Here is a 23,923-nt window from a genome sequence, read left to right as displayed (position 1 = left end):
GGCAAAGAGCAAACTTTACTATATCATATAAAGGAATAAAAGGCAATAATGCATGTTACATTGATTTTTATTACTTTCTTTGTCTCTTCAGTGTTTTATCTTCGAGATTCTGCCTGTAATGCACTCACAGGAACAGGAGTGAGCCATTCAAGTCTTCTCAAGTCTGCTCTGCCATTTCATATGATCTTGGCTGATTGAAGACTTCAGTGCCTTTCATCTACACTGTCTGTACAACAATTTACGTCATTAATCATTGAAACTTTATTAACCTAAACCACTAAACGCTCTCTATAACTACACTGCCACAACCTCCTGGGCTACATAATATCGAAGATTCACCACCCTCTGCGAAAAAACAGTTCTCATCATCTCAGTCCAAAATGGTATCCCCCTTATTTTTTAAGTTGTTCCCTCTGGTTTTAGATTCACCTACAATGGGAAATATCTTACCTGCATCTACCCTGTCTACCCCATTAACAGGTTTCATTGAGATGACCTCTCATTCTTCGAAATTCTAGAGAAAAGAAGGCAAATGTGCTCAATCTCTCTCCAGCAGACAGACTCACCATCCTAGAAACAAGTCTGATCACTAAAGATTTAAAGGGACCTGAGAGGCAATTTTTTTCACATAGAGAGTGCTGCGTATATGGAGCAAGCTTCCAGAAGTAGAGGCAGGTACAATTAAAACATTTAAAAGATATTTGGTCAGGTACATGAATAGGAAAGGTTTAGAGGGATACAGACCAAATGAAGGGACTTGTTCAGTTAAGCATTTTGACTTCAGTTTAGGTTTCGATGCGGCACATTGGCACAGTGGTTAGCACTGCTGCCTCACGGCATCCAGGGGCTCATGTTTGATTCCACCCTCGGGTGACTGTCTGTGTGAAGTTTGCATATTCTCCCTGTGTCAGCATGGGATTCCTTTGGGTGCTCTGGTTTCTTCCCACAGTCCAAAGACATGCAGGTCATGTGGATTGGCCATGCTGAGTTGCCCATAGCATCCAGTGATGTGCAGGCTAGGTGGGTTAGCCATGGGAAATGTGGGTTTATGGAGATAGGGTGGGATGCTCATTCGGAGGGTTGGTGTGGACTCGATGGGCCAAATGGCCTGCTTCCATGCTGTAGGGATTCAATGATTCTATGAAATGTACTTGGCATGGGCAAATTGGGCTGAAGGGCCTGTTTCTGTGCTGTATAACTCTATAATATTATCTTTCCTAAGTTAAGGAGACAAAATTGTGCAAATTTGGAAATATTACATTTGGTCCCCATGACTAAATAAATGTTGCAAACTACTGGGGTAGAAGTACTAACCCTTCGGTAACCCACTAGGCACAGTCTACAGATTATTTAGCTACTTCAGCACACTCATTAAGTCATGGCAATACAACTTGAGCCTAGTGGAAGAAATGGATAAATAAGCTAAGAAAAGGCCTTGCATGTTAATTTTTTTTTCTTTTTTCATTCACAGGATGAGGGCGTCGCTGGCTGGGCAGCATTTATTGCCCATCCCCAATTGCCCAGAGGGCAGTTGAGAGTCAACCACATTGCTTGGGTCTGGAGTCACATGTAGGCCAGACCAGGTAAGGATTTCTTCCCTCAAGGACACTAGTGAACCAGATGGGTTTTTCCGACAATTGACAATGGATTCATGGGCATCATTAGATCCTTAATTCCAGATATTTATTGAATTCAAGTTCCACCATCTACCATGGAAGGATTTGAACCCAAGTCACCAGAACATTACCTGGGTCTCTGGATTGACAGCCCAGCAATGATACCACTAGCCCATCACTTCCCTGACTTAATTTTCACGAAGTTTATATTCAAGCACATATCATGACCTTATCTGATACACCAGCTTATAAAATTGTTTTTCCATTTATGTTATTTGTTTAATGCTCACACTTGAACAATTGCTCAGTGTAAACTGAAATGTAACATTAGGTTTATTGATCATTTATACAGTTAGAAAGCATCACATCTGAAACACTTGATAGTTGCTTGCCTCCAGCATTGAAGTAACTGATTAGACTCCATGTATTTTAAAATGATGCTGCAGAAGACAGCAACTTGCTAGCTTCTTGTCTGGAATTGATTTAATTCCCTTGTCTTATTCCGTCTAGCCTTATATTAATTCCCTCCAATTACCTTGTTAGATCGCATTGTAGGAGTACAAAATATTTCTTAACTCCCAGCAGCCTTGTTATCCATTGGCCCAATGGAAGTTCTTACATCTCTGCCAGAAACTGCCAAACTTTCCTTCCACTGATGATATAAGGATGAAACTCCAGAAATTTATGTTACAAGCGTGAAAATGCTGTGACTTTAAGAGGTTATTTTATCCCAGTTTGTTTTTTGATGAGAGATTGTAAGGCAGAGGTATCAATCGGTCTACCCAAACCTGTAGAGTAAACAGCTTGGGAGGCCTTAGGTTTTTTTTTCAAACAGTCTGAATAGGTAGGGCCAGCTCTCACAGATCAGGATTTCTGGGTTTTTACGTTTAGCTTTAAGCAGAAGATATTAAAGTCTCAACAAAGTTGGAAACTTCAGTGAATGTCTCCTGGCTGCTACTCTCTCTGAATTTTAACTTGATTTTGTTTCCTTCTGGATAGGAGAACTGCATGTGAGAATCTGTGTCTGAATTTTCCTTCTTATTAAGCGGTGTGTTTATGAGATAGTACTGTATTTGAACAGTTAATAGTTACTGTATCTGTTATTCTGTTAAGTTTTCCAGTAGAGTTATTATTCTAAATTCCTCTTTCTTGGTTGTATTTAACTACAGTGTTTAAATAAATAATATTTTGCTTAATGTCAAGTAGTTCGACCAGTGGCATTGCATCAGGAACAGGCACTTCACATTTGCCTTTAAAAATAAGAAAAAGTTAGGGTCTAGGTTACCTTATTAAAATATTTTGAGGATGTTTAGTCTGGTACACAACACAAGCATGTAGACTTCCCAGCATATTTTCCCTTTCTGTTTTCCATCCAGTTAATACTTAACAATCTGACTAGGTAAGAACGAAAACTTACCATATTGTCTGTATCTACATATAAAGTTACTTGCTTTTGTTAAGCCCTGAGTGGAAAAATTGTCTTTATAGATATGCATCCCTAACACAGCTGGTAAGTCTCACTCCTTCGGGACTTTAAGGTGTTCCGCCCACAAGTCAATATGATATCTACATATTGGGTGAGGCTTATGACATTCTTCGGTATAAACCCTTTCAACCCAGTGCTGGGTTAACATCAGTCAGGTGCTCTTGCCCATGGAGCAAAGTGGTGATCCTCTATTACATCCAGCTGATCCTCCTGGTATGGAGTATAGTTTAGGCTAACTACCTGCCCAAGAACTCTATCATAGAAATGAGCCCAAACATGATATGATGGGCAGAAGGCAGCAGAAAGAAAAGGTATTTTCATGTGTAGCTGGGTGCAGAAGAGAACAAGCAGAGGAGCAGATTTTTTATAAATTCTTTTGAAAAATTGATCTTGTTCCTGAATGAGTGTTACTGAGGCAGTGTTGTCATGAACACCTTTTTGAAGAAGGCTTGTTCATCCCTGCCGTATTGATTGCAATGTTAAGTTCCAGAAACATTGACAACTTGCTAATCTTAAAGGTTGTTTCCATAGTGGTGAGCTCTTATCTAATGAGGCATTGGAGGCTCATAATTGTCTCTCATCAGCTGTAAAGCTGATTGTGATGTTTATCCTATGCAAGGGGGAGTATGAGGTGGTTCACCCTGATTTAAATTGAGACGGTTACTGTGTGTAACAAGTGCCTGGTCCGTCTCGAAGCAGAAAGCCCTGATAATTTTCTGGATGGCTTCATTTCAGATCAGATTTCCACTTGTAAATTAAACCTGATATGTGGATTTTCAACACTGTGGGCCCATTAAATATACAGATTAGGCCAGGGTTATGGCTGGGTTAAGTATCTGTTAAGTAAAAGGCATTTGTGGACACCTTTCATTATGCCTCAAGGGATTTCAATCAATGAATAGTTTTTGTGGCGCAGTCACTGTGTTGCTGTGGGAGACTGTCAGCTATAACATACATATCAAAATCCCAGTAACTTTAGATGAGATAAGTGATTAGTGCATTTATTTTTATGATGTTAGTCAAGGGATAAATATTGGTGGGGACATTATGTGACCTCCTTGTTCCTCTTCAAGTTGCACTATGGAGCATTTTTAGATCCATCTGAAAAGGCAGATATCTTGGTTTAACATCTCAGTCAAAAAAGTGGTTATCTTTGATAAGATGTTCAACCTTTTAGGGATTGCATTTAAAAATCAGTTCTGAATGATGTGCTCCATCCTGGATCAGGGTTTAACTCCACAATCCTCTCACTCAAGGGAAGAATTCCTACCATTGAAGGCTCAAAAAGTTAGATTTTGTGAAGGTTTCAAAAGATGAAAAGGGAGACAATTCCAAGGAATTGGGACAGCACGGTGGCTCAGTGGCTAGCACTGCTGCCTCACAACACCAGGGACCTGGGCTCGATCCTGTCCTCGGGTGACTGTCTGTGTGGAGTTTGCACATTCTCCCCGTGTCTGTGTGGGTTTCCTCTGTGTACTCCGGTTTCCTCCCACAGTCCAAAGATGTGCAGGCTAAGTGGATTGGCCATGCTAAATTGCCCATAGTGTCTAGGAATGTGCAGGCTGAGTGGGTTAGCCATGGGAAATGCAGGGTTACAGGGACAGAGTTGCGGGGGGGGATGTGGATGGAAAGCTCTGAGGAGGGTTAGTGTGGACTTGATGCGCTGAATGCCTGCTTCCACACTGAAGGGACTGTATAAAATTAATAGAGTAAACTTTGAAGCTGAAGATGTATGGTCAAAACTATACGTTTATACACTATGACCTAGTATTTAACACACAAATAAGGCATCTATAAATTTAGCTCAACTCTATAAAATACTGCAAGGCTAGTCCCCAGTGTCAGAAGACTGAGTTAGGAAAAGCAGCTAGAAAACTTGAACTCTTTAGCCTCAATCTAACTAGGGCGAGGTGAGGCAGTGAGTCTCATGGAGATACAGTATGTAAAATGCTAAGTACTAAATGGAGTAGAACATAGAACATAAAAGAATGCAGCTTAGGAAAGGGCCCTTTGGCCCACAATTGTGCCAAACTTGCTGTCAAAGTCAACTAATCCTTTCTGCCAGCCCTTGGTCCATATCCCTCCATTCATTGCATTTACAGGTGCTTATCTAAAACCTCCTTAAATGCCCCTATCGTATTTGCTTCCACCACCCCTAGCAGCATGTTCCAGGCTCGTATCACTCACTATGTAAAACATTTGCCCCTCACTTCTTCTTTGACTTCTCTCCCTCTCACCTTAAATGCACGCCCCCTAGTATTAGACATTTCGACTCTGGGAAAATATTGTCACTGTCAAACCTATCTATGCATCTCATAATTTTATAGACCTCTATCAAGTCTCCTCTCAGCCTCTGCCATTCTAGAGAAAACACCCATAGTTTTTCTAGCCTCTCTTTATAGCTCATACCCTCTAATCCAGGTAGCATCCTTGTAAACCTCTTCTGCACCCTCTCCAAAGCCTCCACATCCTTCCTGTAACATGGCGACTAGAATTAAAAGCAGAACACTAAGTGTGGCCTAACCAAAGCCTTATAAATCTGCAATTAGAGAGATTAGTGAAGAGGAATTTTTGGGACTGGATTCAGGAAGAACATTTGCTTGCAAAGAGAGGTTAGCATGTGCAAGCCCAAACAGGCTAACAAAGACGTAAACTCCGAAATCATTCAATAGAAGGTTGGATGCCGCAATAGTGGCACCACAGGAATCTATGGAAGGTCACTTGCATGACTGACTCCCATCATTGTGCTTATCTTTCTGATTTTACCCTTTCTGAAGACTTACTGTGATCCACAAGATTCCCACGTAATGTGATGGCAATGCTCTCTTCAGCCTGCTACTCTGATATTGGTAATTAGTGAGATATGCAGCAACTTTTCAGGATGATTTGCTTGCTGTTTGCCTATATTTATTACTTCAGGGGGTCTAGGAACTACATCTGCAAATTAAGCTTAGCAGCAGTATGCCCCAGCAAGATGACGGCAGAGTATGACACCCCACCCAGAGCTCCTGTTCTCATTCTATACTTCTTGTTTCTTTTCTTTTATTCTCTCTCTTTTTAGCAGTCCTGGGGCAGCGTGCAGGGAAGTAGTCCCTGAGCAGCATGAGGGGAAACCCGAGTCCCGGGGCAGTGCAAGGGGAACGAGTCTTGGAGCAGCGCAACTTACCTTGGTGCAGCATAGTATCGGTGCGCAGCGGGCTGGAGGCTTGGAGCGGAGTGGAACAGATTTTGGACTGGGACCTAGCGCGGGAGGTCGGACCACATGCTGAGCCATTGTTATTTGAAATTCTCTACCGGACTGTAATGTCAATCCTTTAGCTATGTTATATCCATCTTATTTCTAACTTATTTTTTCAATACTGTAAGTAATGTTACTACGTTTCCTTTTATTCCTCCTTTGCATCCAAGATTTGTGCCTAAGATAGCACCATTAAAGGCAGCCATTGTAAAAACTTTTCACTGTGCTCCTGTACTGGAGTACACGTGACAATAAAGGATATTCTGTTCTATTCTATTCTGAAGGATAATATGGTAAGGATTCAAATTTATGCACATTATGTGTTTTCAGCCCCACCAATCCACTGGGTTAGTTTCATATATGTTAAAGATCACAAGGAAGTACTCATAACACAGACCAACTAAACCTTTTGAAAAAAGAAGTCTTAGGTAAGCGTTCTATCTCTGCTTCCCAGTAATTAATGCAACAAATGTTATACAACTGGTGAAATTTCAGGCATGCCAAATTCCAAGAAGAACCTCCTACAAAATGCTCACGAGGTTACATCAGTACAAACGTTAGAAACATGGTTTGTGTGTGCATATGCCACACTTCTTTATTTAACATCAGATAATGGTGAAATGATGGCACTATTAGCATTCTGAAAAAAACACAAAACAATCTCACTTCACATTGTGCATGTCACAGCTCAGGTATTACCCCAAGCCATCCACTTTGTATTGGTGTTTGGTTTGCTCAGAATGACAATATGGTTTCTTTATAAATAGAGTGACATTTCTTTGATATAACAATTTGATGCCCTGCTTGTCAGTTGTCTCTCAGATGGAGAACCATCTGGAACAGTTTGGCAGATATGAGTTTAATACTGTGTCAGTTTGTATTCTATTTATCCTTTCCCATCGAGCCCTCAAAAGAGTATAATAACAACTGCATCAATATATTAAATGGAGACACTAAACCGTGAAGCACACGTCTGCCTGTATTGCAACTCTAACTTCAGTATCTCTTGAGTCAGGTTACATCAGGCCTGTTTAGGCAGCATTCTCTTCATAAAGCATGAAGCTCTCCAAATCTTTTATTATTTGAGGTAGAAGAGTCATCAAACACTATCACAATTCTATCGCAAACTGTGAAGTGACACAATGAGTGATGAACCTTCTAAAATGTGAGCCTGTATGTTCTGTGTTCAGCAAGATATCATTAACGATCTGCTGGGATCATAGTGTTCTTTTAACCAAACTGATTGTGAAGTCAATTCCACATATCAACACTCGCATTCTTTGATTAAATCAAGGAGAACGTTAAAACGACTGTTTCAGTTAGACAACCAACCTCTTAACCTCCCCTTCATAATGTCAGAGGAGAATGCATTCAAATCCCATGCGACCTTTGCAGGGTGAAGTGAATAATTACAGTAGAGTCTCACTTCACTGCAGATGGAGCCAGCTGCTCACACACCCACTTAAATTTACTCCATTGTTAATTTTTATATCAGTTGGAGATTAACTATGTTTAGGCATCAACACAGTGTGAAGCTGGAGGAACACAGCAGGCCAGGCAGCATCAGAACAGCAGGAGTGTCGACGTTTCAGGCCAAGACCCTTCACCAGAGCTGGGGAGGGGAAAGGGAGCTGGCAAAGAAATAGGGAGAGGAGAGGTGGAGCTGTGGGAAGTTAGATGGGATGGTGATAGGTGGATGCAGGTAGGGGTTAGTGAGGATTGGTCGGCAGGAAGGGTAGGGCGGATAGGTGGGAGAGAAGATGGACAGGTTGTGTCAGGTCAAGGAGGCGGGGATGGGAGTGACGGTTAGACCTAAGATGAGGCCGGGCATGGGGAGATTTTGAAACTGGTGAATTCTATGTTCAGGCCATCAGGCTGTAGGGTCCCCAGGAAGAATATGAGGTACTGCTCCTCCAGTTTGCAGGTGGCGTCATTGTGACACTGGAGGAGACCCAGGATGGACATGTCACCCAGGGAGTGGGAGGGGGGAGTTAAAATGATTAGCAATCAGTAGGTGCTATTGATTATAGTGTATGGGGCGCAGGGGCTCCGTGAATTCGTCACTGAATCTACGCGTGATCTCACCGATGTAGAGGAGGCCACATCGGGAGCAACAGATACAGTAGACCAGGTTGAAGGGTGTACAGGTGAACCCCTGTCGGATATGGAAAGTCTGTCTTGAGCCTTGGATGGATGTGAAGGGGGAGGTGTAGGGGCAGGTGTAGCACCTTCTGCAGTTGCAGGGAAAGGTGCTGGGTGTGGTGGGGCTCGTGGGGAGTGTGGAGCAGAAGAGGAGACTTGGCGTGAGTGGTCCCTACGAAAGGCAGATGGGGTAGGGAGGGAAATATCTCTTTGGTGGTGGGGTCAGATTGTAGGTGGCGGAAGTAGTGGAGGATGATACACTGGACAAGGAGGTTGGTGGTGTGGTATGTGAGGACCGGGCGATTCTGTCTTTATTTTTGTTGGGGGGTGGGGTGTTTTGATGGCAGAAATGAGGAAAATGCAAGAGATGCGGTTGAGGGCATTTTCAATCAACAGAGGGGGGATGCTGTGGTCCTTGAAGTAGGAGAATTTCTGGGATGTGCGGGAATGGAACGCTTCATCTCAGGAGAGGCAGACGAATTGGGAATAATGGATCGCATTCTTGCAGGAAAGTGGGTGAAAGGACGTGTAGTCCAGGTAGGTTTGAAATAGATGTCGGTGCTGAGGTGGTTATCAGATATGGAGACAGAGAGATCCAGGAAGGGGAGGGAGGAATCGGAGATGGTCCAGGTGAATTCAAGATTGTGGTGAAAGGTGTTAGTAAAGTTGATGAACTGTTCAAGCTCCTCTTGGGAGCATGAGGCAGCACCAATACAGTCTTAGATGTAGAGGAGGAAGAGGTGAGGGATGGTGCCAGTGTAACAGCAGAAGAAGGATTTTTCCACGCATCCATAAAGAGGCAGGCATAGCTTGGATCCACACAGGTGCCCATGACCATCCCCTTAGTTTGTAGGAAGTGCGAGGAGTTAAAGGAAAAGTTGTTGAGGGCAAGGACAAGTTCCATTAAGGGAATGAGGGTGTTCGTGGAGGGAGCTGGTTGGCACCTCCACACTCCCCACCAAGCCCACCACACCCAGCACCTTTCCCTGCAACCCCAGGAAGTGCTACACCCGCCCCTACACCTCCCATATCACCTCTGTCTGAGGCTCAAGACAGACTTTCCATATCTGACAAGGGTTCACCTGTACACCCTCCAGCCTGGTCTACTGTATCTGTTGCTCCCGATGTGGCCTCCTCTCCATCGGTGAGACCAAGCGTAGACTCAGAGAGCAATTCGTGGAGCACCTGCACTCCATACACTATAATCGACAACACCTTCTGGTTGCTAATCATTTTAACTCCCCGCTCCCACTCCCTTGATGACATGTCCATCCATGGCCTCCTCCAGTGTCACAATGATGCCACTGGAGGAACAACATCTCAGAAGCCTACAGCCCGATGGCCTGAACAGTAAATCCACCAGTTTTAAAATCTCCCCATCCCCGGTCTCATCCCATGTCCAACCCTCCCTCTCATCCCCACCACCTTGACCTGACACAACCTGTCCATCTTCTTCCCTACCTATCTGCCCACCCTTCTCACCAACCAATTCCCACTACCCCTACCTGCATCCACCTATTGCCTTCCCACCTACCTTTCCCCAACCCGACCTCTCCTCCCTCTATTTATTTCCCAGCCTCCTTCCCCCTCCCCAGCCCTGGTGAAGGGTCTGGGCCTAAAACATTGACTCTGCTGATGCTGCCTGGCCTGCTGTGTTCCTCCAGCTCCACACTGTGGTATCTCTCACTCCAGCATCTGCAGTCCTTGCTATCTGTGCATTTAGGCATCAACCAGTGTTCATATATATCGGGGAAAAGTGTGGTTGTTGGTTGGAGACGCACACAACATAATGCATCTCCATAAACAAAAGCTTGCGTGTGTATGAGGAATGGCCTCCAGGCCCATCCTTCACAACCAGCTATCAGAGCTATACCATCCATTACCTCAGACCTTACCATTACTCCAAATAATATAGAAGGAGAAGGGGGTTTATAGATGTCTATGAAATCACATCCTGACCCCAAAATACTCAAAATAGTTGGTATTGGAAGGTGGCAAGGACACTATGTCCATTCATTTTATTTGGAGATAAGGCAGAGGCATTGAAATAATCGTGCACCAGTCATGTAAATTGATGTGATGCACATCCTCACCTGAGTTTTGAAAACTAAATAAGCCTTTGGAAAATGTGTTATTCCATTAAGGGAACATTCATTTTTGGAGCGTTGCATGATAGGATGTACCAGGGAGTGAGATGAGAAAATTTCAGCATATGAACATATGAATCAGGAGTAGGCCATTTGACTGACTCCTTGAGTCTACCCCACTCTTCGATAGGCTCATAGCTGATCTGATTGTGACCTCAACTCTATTTTCATACCTATTCTTTGACTTCCTTGTTAGTAAAGAATCTATCTCGTTCTGCTGTAAAAAGATGGAGTGTCCCTGCTTGTACTATTCGCTGGGGAACAGAGTTCCTCAGATTCATGACCTTTTAAAAAGAATACTCCTCATATCCAACTTAAATGGGATCTCTTAGTTTTAAAATGCGTCCCTCTCAACCTGCATGCTGTTAACTCCCCTCAGGATTCTATCTATTTCCCTGCAATCCTTTCATCTGCCAAACTCTAATCACAACCTGCCCTTTTGTTCCCTTTCTGAGTGTCTGATTTGTTTGACAGGCTCATATAGAGTCATAGCGATCTAAGCTTCAGCCCAATTCATCTGTGCCAGTCAAAAACAACCACCTAACTATTATAACCCTGTTTTCCAGCACTTGACCCATAGCCTTGTAAGCCTTGGCAACTGTACACCTAAATACTTCTTAAATGTTATTAAGGTTTCTGCCTTCTTACACTCTTGCAGGCAGTGAGTTCCAGATTCCCACCATCCCTTGGATGAAAAAGTTTTTCCTCACATCTTCTCCAAACCTTCTGCCCCTTACTTTAAATTTATGTCACTTGGTCAATGATCCCTCCGTCAAGGGGAAGTGTTTCTTCCTGTCTACCCTATCCATGCCCCTTATCATTTTATATGTCTCAATCATGTTGCCTCACAACCTCCTCTGCTCCAAGGAAAACAACCATAGTCTGTCCAATCTTTCTTCATAACTATAGCTCTCCAGCCCAGGCAACATCCTGGTAAATGTCCTCTGCACCTTCTCCAATGCTATCACATCCCTCCTATAATGTGGACTCCAGAACTGTACACAACATTCCAGAATGGCACATCTGACTTTTAATGTTCTGAGTTCATTTTATCTATTTCAGTTGCTAATTTAGATTGCTGTTTAATCCTCTCTAATATTTCCTCATGTCTCAACTACTTTATGGGAACAATTATTCCGGAAGCATTGTTGTGCACTCCACTGCAAATATGCCATTTTGTAGTTTGTTTATCCTCGATCACACAGATCTCTGAATGAATTCTGATGTGTTCATTAGAAAGTTTCAGCATAACATCCACAGAACTAAACTTCTTGCTGTGTACCCACCGATCTATTACTTTTGATTAATTCTTGAAGTTGTATAAAGTAAGACATCTAAAAGGGTTAATGTTGGAGATTATATTAGGCCCCACCAAATCTAATCATGTCACATAGTCATAGAGTTACAGAGCCATGAAGCACAGAAACAGACCCTTCAGCCATATCGGTCTATGCTGAACATAATTCCAAACTAAACCAGTCTCACCTGCCTGCTCCTGGCCCATACCCCTCCAAACCTTTCCTATTCATGTACTTATCCAAATGTCTTTTAAACATTCTAATTGTACCCGCATCCACCACTTCCTCTGAAAGTTCATTCCACATGCAAACCACCCTCTGTGTTAAACATTTGCCCCTCATGTCTTTTTTAAATCTCTCTCCTCTCACTTTAAAACTGTGCCCCCTAGTCTTGAACTCACCCATCCTAGGGAAAAGACAACTACCATTAACGCTATCTATACCCCTTATTATCTTATGAATGTCTATAAGGTCACCTCTCATCCTCCTACGCTCCAGTGAAAAAAGTCCCAGCCTATCCAACCTTTCTTCATGACTCAAACCTTCCATACTCGGCAACATCCTTGCAAATCTCTTCTGAACCCTCTCCTTAATAACATCCTTCCTAACCAGCCAGTCAAAATGACGTCCTCATTTGTGACTTCTCTGGCTCCTGATATTCTTCATAATTTTACCCATTAATGTAACTTGTACCTATTGCTAACATGCAGTAAACTATATCTTGCAAAGTGCCTCTTCTCATTCAGACTCAATAGTGGTTTATCCTCTACTGCTGATATCACATAGGTCCTTAGACCCAGCAGAGAAAGGAGAATGGTAAAGAGCAGAAAGGAAGATGGGTACTAGCAGTCTACCGCATCCAAAAGCCACTTATGTTTGGTACTTCAACATACAACATTCTGCATTGCCCTATCAAGGAAGAATACAAGTCTGTTGTCCTGGAATCACTTCCATCTCGACCTATGCCCAATCTGTTCCCGTCATTCTGGATCTATATTACTCATCCAGTCTACATTTTATAGTTGTCAATATTAAATTCCATTTTGTAGTAATCTTCTCAATTGTGCAGCAATTATATAACAGGTATAAATCCTACTGAATCTTTGTCTCCTCTGAGGTAACAGTGGCCAGCATTGCTCTCTCTTAGTGTTATGACCCGGGTTCAATTCCAGCCTCAGCTGACTGTCTGTGTGAGGTTTGTGTATTCTCCCCCTGTCTGCATGGGTTTCCTCCCATGGTCCAAAGGCGTGTAGTTTGGTGGATTAGCCATTTGGAAAATGCAGCCTGATAGAGTAAGGGGTTGAGTTTGGGTGGGATACTCTTTTGGGAGTTGGTGTGGACTTCTTGGGCTGAATGGCCTCTTTCTGCAATGTAAGGATTTTCTGCACTAAACTACTAAATTAATGATGCCAGCTGTAAAGCAATGCCAATTATATTCCCCTGACTTGCTAATGTGGTGAGATGTATTTCTGTTTCACATGTTTCATTGTTGCAAACACAACAAAAACATTGTTTCTGACAACATGATCTTCTGTGAACGCTTGTTGGCTTTACACTGAAATGTCGTGGATCTAATGCTTAGAAAATGTTTGCTTTGCCAATATATATATGCAAATTTCAATTAGCTTTGAGATAGACCATTGTATCACATTCCAAGCACCTTTTCTTGTCGATATCAACCTGTTCAGAGATGTTACTACATACCACAGGAGCAGGTAGGATTATGAACTTCTAGCCTAGAGGTAACGACACTATGACTGAGCCACAGGGGACTTATACCTATCTTTGATACAAGATGGAAATGTCAGAAAAGAAGATGGACAGCCCTTAATGAGTTACATGCAACTGAGGAATAGCAATGATGTTGTTTAGGCAGATCAATTAGTTGTCAAAACACTGAGCTATTGTCACACACTCTGCGAATTAACAAGACGTTTGGCCAAGCTCATTAAACTGGCTTTTAATTAGTCGTTTTGTCTGTCAAAACTGATATTTTACACAGTGAGCTATCTGTTGGGGAAACAACAATCTAACTAATAAGATAGCAATTTGCATCAAAGCGATACCCATGAGTTGTGTCTCAGAATCAAATGCAGGATAATTAACAAAGTTGCTGGAAAAGCTCAGCAGGCCTGGCAGCATCTGTGAAGAAAAAATCAGAGTTAATATTTCGGGTCCGGTGACCCTTCCTCAGAACAGATGCTGCCGGACCTGCTGAGCTTTTCCAGCAACTTTGCTTTTGTTCCTGATTTACGGCATCCGCAGTTCCTTCGGTTTTTACTTATGCAGGATAATTATTGCCACTCCGCTGTTAACTTCACCAAAATTTCACCTCACCTTTAAGCTTCCTGTGTGTAGAGTTGCTTCATTGTCACGTTAATGGTCCATTAAACACAATGTAGAAAATTCAGTTTAGTAATTAACAGCATCAGGACCATATAATGATATGGTCATTGTTAATGACTGCTGATTAACATCTCACATGCATGTGCATTATGGGCACTGTGGTAGTGCCCCTACCTTTAAGCCAGGAGGCTTGGGTTCAAGTCCTATCTGCTCCAAAGGCGTGTAATAACAGCTCTGAGCAGGCTGATTTTAAAGAAAAGACATACAAGTCGTGTTTCTGTAGTGTAGTGGTTATCATGTTCGCCTTGCACTCAAAAAGTCCCCAGTTCGAAACTGGGCAGGAACAACAGTGATGCTCCTTTGTTAGGGTGGCATGGTAGCTCAGTGGTTAGCACTGCTGCCTCACAGTGCTAAGGATCTGGGTTCGATTCCACCCTCGGGCGACTGTCTGTGTGGAGTTTGCACGTTCTCCCCGTGTCTGCGTGGGTTTCCTCCCACAGACCAAAGATGTGCAGGCTAGGTGGATTGGCCATGCTAAATTGCCTGTAGTGTTCAGGGATGTGCAGATTAGGTGGGTTATAGGGGGATGGGTCTGGGTGGGATGCTTTGAGGTTCACTGTGGACTTGTTGGGCCGAAGGGCCAGTTTCCACACTGTAGGGATTCTATGATCTATGAAGCTGGAGGGAGTGTCTCTTGTGGCACAGTGATAGTGTCCCTATCTCCCAGCCAAAAAGTCTAAGTTCAAGACCACCCTGCTCCAGAGACATGTAATAATATCTCTAACAGATTGATTAGAAAATATATACATACTGTTAAGGAGCAGGAGTAGGTCATTTGACCCCTTCAGCTTTTCCCAGGATTTTACAAGATCATGTCTGATCTAATTGCTACCACAACTCCAAATTGCTGCTTGTTCCTGATAATGTTTCGCCCCATTTCTTAACAGGAATCTATCCATCGCTGCCTTGAAAGTGTCCAAAAGTTCCGCTTCCACCGTTTGTGGAAGAGAGTTCCAGAGACTTCCAATCTTCTGAGAGAAAAACATTTTGCACATTTCTACCTTAAATGGGCAATTTCATATTTTTAAACAGTGACCCCTTATTATAGATTTTCCAACAGGAAAGTCCTGCCCACATCCAATCTGACAAGCCCACCCCCACCCCCCTTCAACACATTGCACTTCAATCAAGTTGCCTCTTACTCTTCTGCATTCCAGTGAAACAGCAGACATTTCCCTCTATGTAAAAAAAACTCATTTTTCTCTTCTCATATTTTTCCTACTGAGTTACCGTTGCCTACGTTGGTCAGGAGCTGGGAAAGTTTCACTGAATGTCACCCATTGACTCTCTTTTATTTCCAGATTTGTTTAACTTAAATGCAAATTTCACAATCTGTCATGGTGTCCCAAGACCAATAGTCAAGGATTCTTGCTTATTGGCCTAATAATATTGCTACTACACTACTGCCTTCTTCCCAATGCTTGCAAGCAATTTCCCTCACAACAAGCTATAGCATTTGATTAATTTTCCTGTATATTAACTTTTTCTAGTAGGATACTCACCTCCCGCTTCATCTCAAAGTTCTGCAATATATCACTATTTAGTCACTCCACTCCTTTTTTATTCTTCTGACCAAAGTGGAAAATGTTTCATTTTGCCACATTAAAATCCATTTTCTAGATCTTTGCCCACTCACATTAGGGCACAATTTGTACTATAGTAACTCACTAAAATTCCTTTGACAGGACCTTTAGAACCTGTGACCGCTATCACCTAGTAGGGCAAAAAGAGCAGATACATGGGAACATCACAAGCTCCCCACTAAGTTATATCATCATGTCTTGGAAATATCTGAATGAATGGATGAATGAATGAACTTTATTGTCGCACATATCAAAAGAGGACAGTGAAAAGTTTATAACTCGCCACTTACAGCACCATCTTAGGTATAAAGGTACCTATGTACAGTTTCTTCAGTTACAGATTAGTAACAATATCACCAACACTCAGTGCCATCTTAGTTAAAGAGTACCTAGCTACAATCCTTAGTTACAGAATAGAGAAATGAAGAAAACAAAGTTACATTACAGCTACACACAGTAGAACCATAGGTCAGAAAAACAAGAAGCAAAGTTAAAAAGGCAGATGTCACAGTTCCTCTCCGAGGGCTGCCTGCAGCAGACCAGCGCAGGGGGTCTCCATGTGGGCTGATTGCTGTCTGCTCCACTCTGGGCTACTGCCACTGCTTCGCACTGGGCTACTGCTCGCTGGCATCCCCGCTTCGGGCCTCTGGTCGCCATTCCTTCAGTGTTTTGGGGTCAATATCTTCATCCTTAACAGTATTGTGAGTATTTCCGTATTCCCAAGGAATGCAACAGTTCAAGAAGGCAGCTCGTTGCCACCTTCTCAAGGACAATAAGGGACAAGGAATTGATGATGGTTCAGCCAGTGACACTCATATCCTATGAATAAAGTTTCAAGAACTTAATCCTATTCCAGAATGTGTTTTTTTCTAACCTTTTCTTTCTATCTTTTCTGAAAACTTTCCTTCACTCTTTTTATTTCTCTTTTTAACTGATTTATCTCTAACTTCCGTTGTCTAACCTTCTCAATCTTCCTCTCCTTATTTGTGATTCTTTTGAATCTGAGTAACAGTGTAATCTTCTAAATCACTTTGATTGTTCGACAGCTATTTTGTACTCACTGCACTATTCTGAGCTTGCAATGCAAGCAACTTGGTCTGCAAATCTTTTAAACATAAATAGACACAAACAAGACTAGAGTCATATAGCACGGAAACAGACCCTTCGGTCCAACCAGCCCATGCCGACAGTAACCCAAACTAAAATTGTCCCACCCGCCTGCACTTGGTCCATATCTAACATACAGGGTCTGCCATAAGATACCACATTCCAACAAAATCCGACTCATTGCGCTAAATTGTAAACTGGGCTTTGGGACATCAGTTTAAAAAGTAGGTCAGCAATGTTGCACTTGCTTACAATAAGACCATCTCAGAGACTCTGTCACATGCCATTCCCTAATTCACAGACCCTTCATTCAATTAAAGATCACGCATGGGACCTCATGTACTAGGTCAGTCAGAGGAAAGGCATGTTGGAAACTCCACGGAACAATGATGAGGTATGAAGCAGATCTTCATTCAGACTAGAAACATCTGGGACCGAGGCCCAGAGTATAAACCTCTCCTGGGGTCTGAGGGGTAATAATGGCACCCTTTGCTGATTGCTGAGCTCTCTTTGGGCCTTGGAGCTTCAGGCTTTGCTGGCCTCTGGGCTTCAACAAAAGGCTACCTCCATAAAGCAGTTGTCTCTCGACATTTCAGGAAGCCAATTCACCACTGACAAAGTGCTAGAAGCTCTTTAAAATGGTGTTTAAAAGGGGCTGTTGATTGTGCAAATCCATTCGCCACTTCCTTGGAACGTGCAGCCAAGTCTATCAAACCACAGGGAAGGTTCCAATCATCAGGGCTGCACTAAACAGATACCCAAAGTAGCTGTCCACTATTTTACTGCCCTCCTCTCCTCTCCACTACCCATCTCCTTAGAGGTTGGTAAAATTTGTCAATTGCATCGCAAATTCCTCCAGGATTCTGCTACCATTGCCTGCAAGTGTCTTATAGGATTGGAGTATCTGAATTTTCTCAATATTCAAAGGATTTAGAATTTCAGAGCAAATATGAGGAAGCTTTGTGCCAAGGCCAGACAAAACAATCAAGGTTTGATTTCTGCAAATCCAGCATTAACTGGACATTGTAAGCTATAAACAAAAAAACTTTCCCTTTCATGCATGGATTCTGGGCCTCAACTGTAAACCTGTTCTCACCCTACACTGTCTTTCATCTTGTAACAAAGTTGACTTGTTGACCACAGAGATGGCACTAAGTACTTGCATGGATATGTACATCCAAAATTAAGTCCCACAGCAAGGAGGAGACAAAACTTTGCTTCAGATTGGCCTTTCCAGAGGACCTCCTGGCTGGATACATGGTTACTTCAGTAAAAATCCAAAGGGCATAATCCCAAATGCAAAAGAATCCAAATTAGGAAACTATTGACATTACCCAGGTAAATGCTCCAGATGTGAATTTCCTCAGGACTGTTTCCAATCCAGTTGCCGCAGATTTCAAAGCATTTATTCATCCTTACAGCCTGTCAAAAGCTCACCAAGCATGTTCATGACACAGGGCACAAATACAGACAGCACCTTGCAACTCAAACTTCCATCAGACAGGGGCATCCCAAAGCCTAGATGCAAAATGCAAAGTTCATTCTTAATGCACACAGTGGATTGCATGGCAGCTTCTTGCTTGTCACTTTAAGATGTTCCTGCAGCATCTTGAAACTTACTTTGAGAAGAGAAAATGGCATGCAACAAAAGAGATCAACACCAAATTCCAAGAAATTTCAAACACTTTGCTACCTTTGAAGAACTCTGTCGAAGATTGCTCCTTTGACCACAAATGAAAAGGATGAATGTGAGACTGTAATAGAGTATAAATGTTCTATGGCACTTTTATATCCTTGCTGTATTACCATAGCAACGCTATTAGGAATGGTATACTCTTAGCCCAGGAATGTTTTTTCTTAAATCAAGTGCCCAACTTGTCTTAAGCTGCTTAGATCCATTATAGACTGACAGCTGGTGGTTCCCTACCCTGCAAAATTCTTATTCCTCCTGACCAACTCTTCTTTGTATTCCTGGAATGCTCAACCTTATAAATACAACTTTCTTCCACATTCCTGGGATCTCCTGACTTACTTTTCTTCATATTTCCGGGAACATATTGCATTCTGAGTTATCACTTTGCTAAGCTCATCAAAAGCCACGGACGCAAAAAGAATCAACAAAAAGTACATCACTGTGCAAGTGAAAGCTTGAAAGTATCTTCTAATTGTACAAATTAGTAACTGAGCAGTATTTGAAATCTGAAACAAAAATAGACAACTGGAAATGAACACACTTCAACACATGCAACTTGATGCATGTCAATTTCCAACATTCACAATTGTAACTGCTGTACTTATTTATTAAACTGTGTAATTATTTGCTTGATCCAGCAGCAATACATTATTTAGACAGATAATGCAAATCAGTGAAGAATATTGCACTATGTTTTGGTAAAGTAGGCTCTTGTGTAATCTTCACTGTTTGAGGGCATCTGCAAAATCTAGTGAAATATTTCTATTTGCTTGGAAGAGTGACTTTAGAAACTTGCTTCCCATCCTCATTTTACTCCGGATCACAGTGACTTATCCTCATCATCATAATTAGTAGGGTCTCTTTGAAAAGTACAGTTGTGAAGCACAATGCACTTTGCAAGATCTTATAAGATCTGGTCTCCAACAATGCTCTAATAGTTCTGGATAACTCTAGGCAGCAAACGTGTATGCATCTACATTGAGTCTTCCAAATATTCCACCGGTTTCCAGAGAGTGGAAAGGATTTCAACTTTCATTGCTTATGATAAATGTATTGTTACGTGTGGTGCTATTATGGCATAAACATGGCCTCAATAGGGAGTCAGGTTCTGTCCAGTGCACAAAGAAGTGAGACTATGCAGAGCCCGTTTTATGCTGGAAGCTTATCAGACCTTGATATCCAGTGTTACACCCTGTACACGAGAATGCAAAGCTGAATTAACTTTATGTTATTCTGGAATAGCAGTGTGAATGCACAATTAAATTCTCCATTCATTTCGCTTTGTTATCCAAATCTGTTATTGTGCAAACCTATTTTGCAATCTTCTGACATGACATGCCATGTTTTTTTTTTGGCAGCTGAACTTTCTCCTGTTCTTCTCTAACTAGAATTGTGAGCACAGACTCTAATACCTTGTTAAGGCTAGATCGCTCAGGAAATTGGCAATCATCACGAATCACAGCATTAAGAAACTGTGTCTTGGATGGCTGGCTATTTAGTTTTAAAAGGCTGTTGAATAAAATCCTCCAACTCAATCTTTGACTTTGCTCGCTGTCAAAAGTGTTTAGTTATTTAGCATAGTGGCTGGTAGACAGGCCAGGTATGTGACCGACTCTCCTTCATCCTTATTAGTCTAATGACTGCAACTTACACCATTTGGTTCCTTTGATATCTTTTCCAAGAAAATGTGGTCAGAATTAAGTATAAGAAATCGATCTCTTGCTTACTACAGGGAAGAAATCATAACCAATTAAAGACTACATGACGTATTATGCTCTTTTGAAATGTCAATATTTCACAACAAACAACAGTTTATCAATGGATTACTGAAAGGTTTGGGGCACAGTGAGAGCCAACAGCTTTGGGGTTAAGAGAGCTGAGCCAATAATGTAGAGATCTGGGCTAATGACTTAGAGAGATAGCGTAAGCATTCTAACCAGTCTGCCCAGCACCCATACTGTCACAGCACTGCCTCAAGCCTGCCTGGAAAGGAGGCAAATAAACTTTGCCCATTCATATATCTAGGGGATGAAAAAATGGTAGGATTAGAGGAAGCGACAGGTCTGAATTGGTGAAATCAGGTACTTCCCCGACTTGTGCTACCTGAACCTGAAATAAAAACCATCCCATTAACTCCAGTAGATGCCACTAGATGGCAATAGCAATCAAGAATTCTGGCTGCTTGATAGGTTACAGTGTAAAGCGCAAATGTAGCCATCTCAGCTGAGATCAGCTGATTCCTCAGTTCACATTAGAGATCTGGGATCTTTCTACCCACACACCTCCATTACTCAGTGTCTTTCCCAACTGATGCTTTGGCAGAGCAGAACCAAGGTTTATCCTGTTCACTTCTGGAATCCAGGAGTGAATTCTTCAATTGGACATTGCCAGTAAGGGGCAGCAGTTTAGTAGCCAATATTGGTTGTTTTTTGTCTTTTATTTTAAATTCATTCTTGGCAAGGGGACAAAAATGGCACGGCCAATATTTGCTGTCCATTCCTCTTTGCCGTGAGAAGCTGATTGTACGACTTTTTCAGAATCACTGCAATCCCTAACAGTAGTTAAATAAAACTGAGTGATTGTTGGCTTCAGCAACCAGTTAATAGTCAACTACTTTGGTGTGAAACTATGGGCATAATAGTCGGACCAGGAAAGGACAGCAGATTTCCCTCCCTAAAGAACATTGGGTTTTTACAATGATCCAACAACTTCAAGTCCACGTTTGCTGCTGACACAGTTTTATTGCCAAAGATTCAAAATTGAACTCTAAGAGTAGGATGTGAACTCAAACTTACAGGATCACAAATGCAGTGACCACAACCACTATGCCACTCTACTTTAAATAAACAAAGAATAATACCCTCTCAACCATGCTTCAAACTCTGTCAAGTGAGGATCTGATTGAGAAATCAGCCTTTTTATGTTAAACACTTTCCTGAACCCTCTGCCAGTTTAGTTGTTACAGACTCTTATACATGAGCGCTTGTTATCAATTTTAATAATAGAGTTGGTGAGACTACAGAAGCAAAATGTGGAATGCAGAAAATAGGCAGATTAGGCAGAATACACAGTACTATTTAAACAAGTTATGAATTTATCACTTCAGCAGTTAAAATTAAAATCTTTTTCAAGCCAGACTTAGCCTCTGCAGCAATTTCATGAAATCAGAATTGCAAGGATTGCCATGGAGGAACATGTTCTCAGATAGCAGTCAATAGGAACAAACCTGTATGGTTTAGTGTTTTATTTGGAGAACTGTGAATAGTTTGCATACCAATCTCTTTCAGCCCCCGCCAGGGCATCCTATGTCATTGGATCTATTCTCAGGGAATGAGAGGTCTGGGAACCAAGATGTAACTGGAACTTATGACTGATGAATTTCCATCCAAATGCACAGTTTCTTGGACAGATTACTTTTAATCCAAACATAAGTGCAAGAGAAAGTTACTGACTCCCTGGACTCAAAGCAATTACAAATGCTTCACTGTGAAATAGAACCTTGCCCAGAGTGAATTAGCTCTGTGCAGTTATCCTGGAATTCCAAAATTCCAAACCAGCTTCCAAACTCAGCCCATCAAGTTCATACCAACCCTATTTCAACTGATTTCTATCTCCATCAAGCCCACCACTTCTTAGTTGAATTAACAGGACCTTTTTCTACTGAACCTTTTCTTTCTACACACAGTAATACATGTCTTAGTCAGTTGGGGCTATGCATTTTCCAGCTGAAGTCATAGTTATTCAAAAGTCAACAGAACAGGTAACCTGAAAGACAAGGTTGAAAGTAAGGTTTGGGAAGAATGAAGCCATTGTTTTGTATCCCAGCTCCAAATTCCTTAAGTTTGAAATGTTGGTTCGGCCTCTTTTGGAATACTGCATTCTATTCTGGTCTCCTTGCTTAAGGAAAGATGTTGTGAAACTTGAAAAAATTCAGAAAAGATTTACGAGGATGTTGCCAGGGTTGGAGGGTTTGAGCTATAGGGAGATGCTGAATAGCCTGGGGCTATTTTCCCTGGGGCGTTGGAGGCTGAGGGGTGACCTCATAGAGATTTATAAAATCATGAGGGGCATGGATAGGGTGAATAGTCAAGGTCTTTTCCCGAGGGTAGGGGAGTCCAAAATTAAAGGGAATAGGTTTAATGTTAAAAGGGACCTACGGGGCAACGTTTTCACGCAGAGTGTGTAGAATGAACTGCCAGAGGAAGTGGTGAAGGTTGGTACAATTCCAACATTTAGAAGGCATCTGGATGAGTATATGAATAGGAAGGGTTCACAGGGATGTGGGCCAAATGCTGGCAAATGGGACTAGATTAATTTAGAATATCTGGTTGGCATGGATAAGTTGGAATGAAAGGTCTGTCTCAGTGCCGTAAAGCTCAATAACTTTATCACATTATGTTTGACACCAACCCTCTCCCTGTCAACATTCTGAGGTTAAGGCAGCCTGGTTGCTCAAAACCTTGATGACCTATATGAGATCAGCTTTCATTCTCATTTTTTTGTCACTTCTAGTACCACCTTTTACCACTTCTGTAACACAGTTCAATTTCACCCTTGTTTTAGTTTCAAGCCTTTATTAAATCTAGAGTTGATTATTCTAATGAATTTCTAGTTGATCTCAATCATGTATGGTCGCCCTGTGTCTGCTTCCTCTGGGTGCTTCAGTTTCCTTTCTCGGTCCAAAGATGTGCAGGTTAGCTGGATTGGCCATGCTAAATTGCCCTGTAGTGTCCATGGATTTGCAGGCTGGGTGGGTTAGCCATGGGAAATGCAGGGTTGCAGGGATTGGGTGAGAGGTTGGGTTTGGGTGGGATGCTCTTCAGAGGGTTGGTGCAGACTCGATGGGCCAAATGGCCTCCTTCCACACCATAGGGATTCTATGATTCAAGTAATTGCAGGTTTAACAGGATAGATGCTGAGAAGGTGCTTCCCTTTGACTGGAGAATCTTTTCAAACAAAGAGTTGTTCATTTAATATAGAGATGAGGGAGCATTTCTTCATTCGGAGTGGAGTGAACTTTTGCAATTCTCTGTACTAGATTCATAGGTTCATAGAAATCATACAGTGCATAAAAGGTACTTCAGCCCACTAAGTCTGCACCTACATAACTACCACTAAAAGCACACTAATCACAATTTCCTGCACTTGTCCCTTGAATGTTATGATATTTGAACTACTCATCCAAGTGTCCTTTAAAAGTTGTAAGA

At 42.0% G+C, this 23,923-nt stretch overlaps 1 long non-coding RNA gene across 1 annotated transcript; it reads left to right on the top strand.

The window, feature by feature from the left end:
• The first annotated feature begins 1,530 nt into the window (after positions 1 to 1,530).
• LOC125484601 lies at positions 1,531 to 6,616 on the top strand. Its single transcript, XR_007263435.1, has 2 exons — positions 1,531 to 1,583; positions 6,164 to 6,616. It is a non-coding gene; the product is annotated as an uncharacterized LOC125484601 (long non-coding RNA).
• Positions 6,617 to 23,923: the final 17,307 nt, after the last annotated feature.

This window comes from Rhincodon typus, chromosome 12, assembly GCF_021869965.1.
Source record: "Rhincodon typus isolate 14 chromosome 12, sRhiTyp1.1, whole genome shotgun sequence".
NCBI classification, from domain to species: domain Eukaryota; kingdom Metazoa; phylum Chordata; class Chondrichthyes; order Orectolobiformes; family Rhincodontidae; genus Rhincodon; species Rhincodon typus.
The sequence above is the reverse complement of the archived record's forward strand: the minus strand, read 5'-3'. Positions and strand labels throughout refer to the sequence as shown.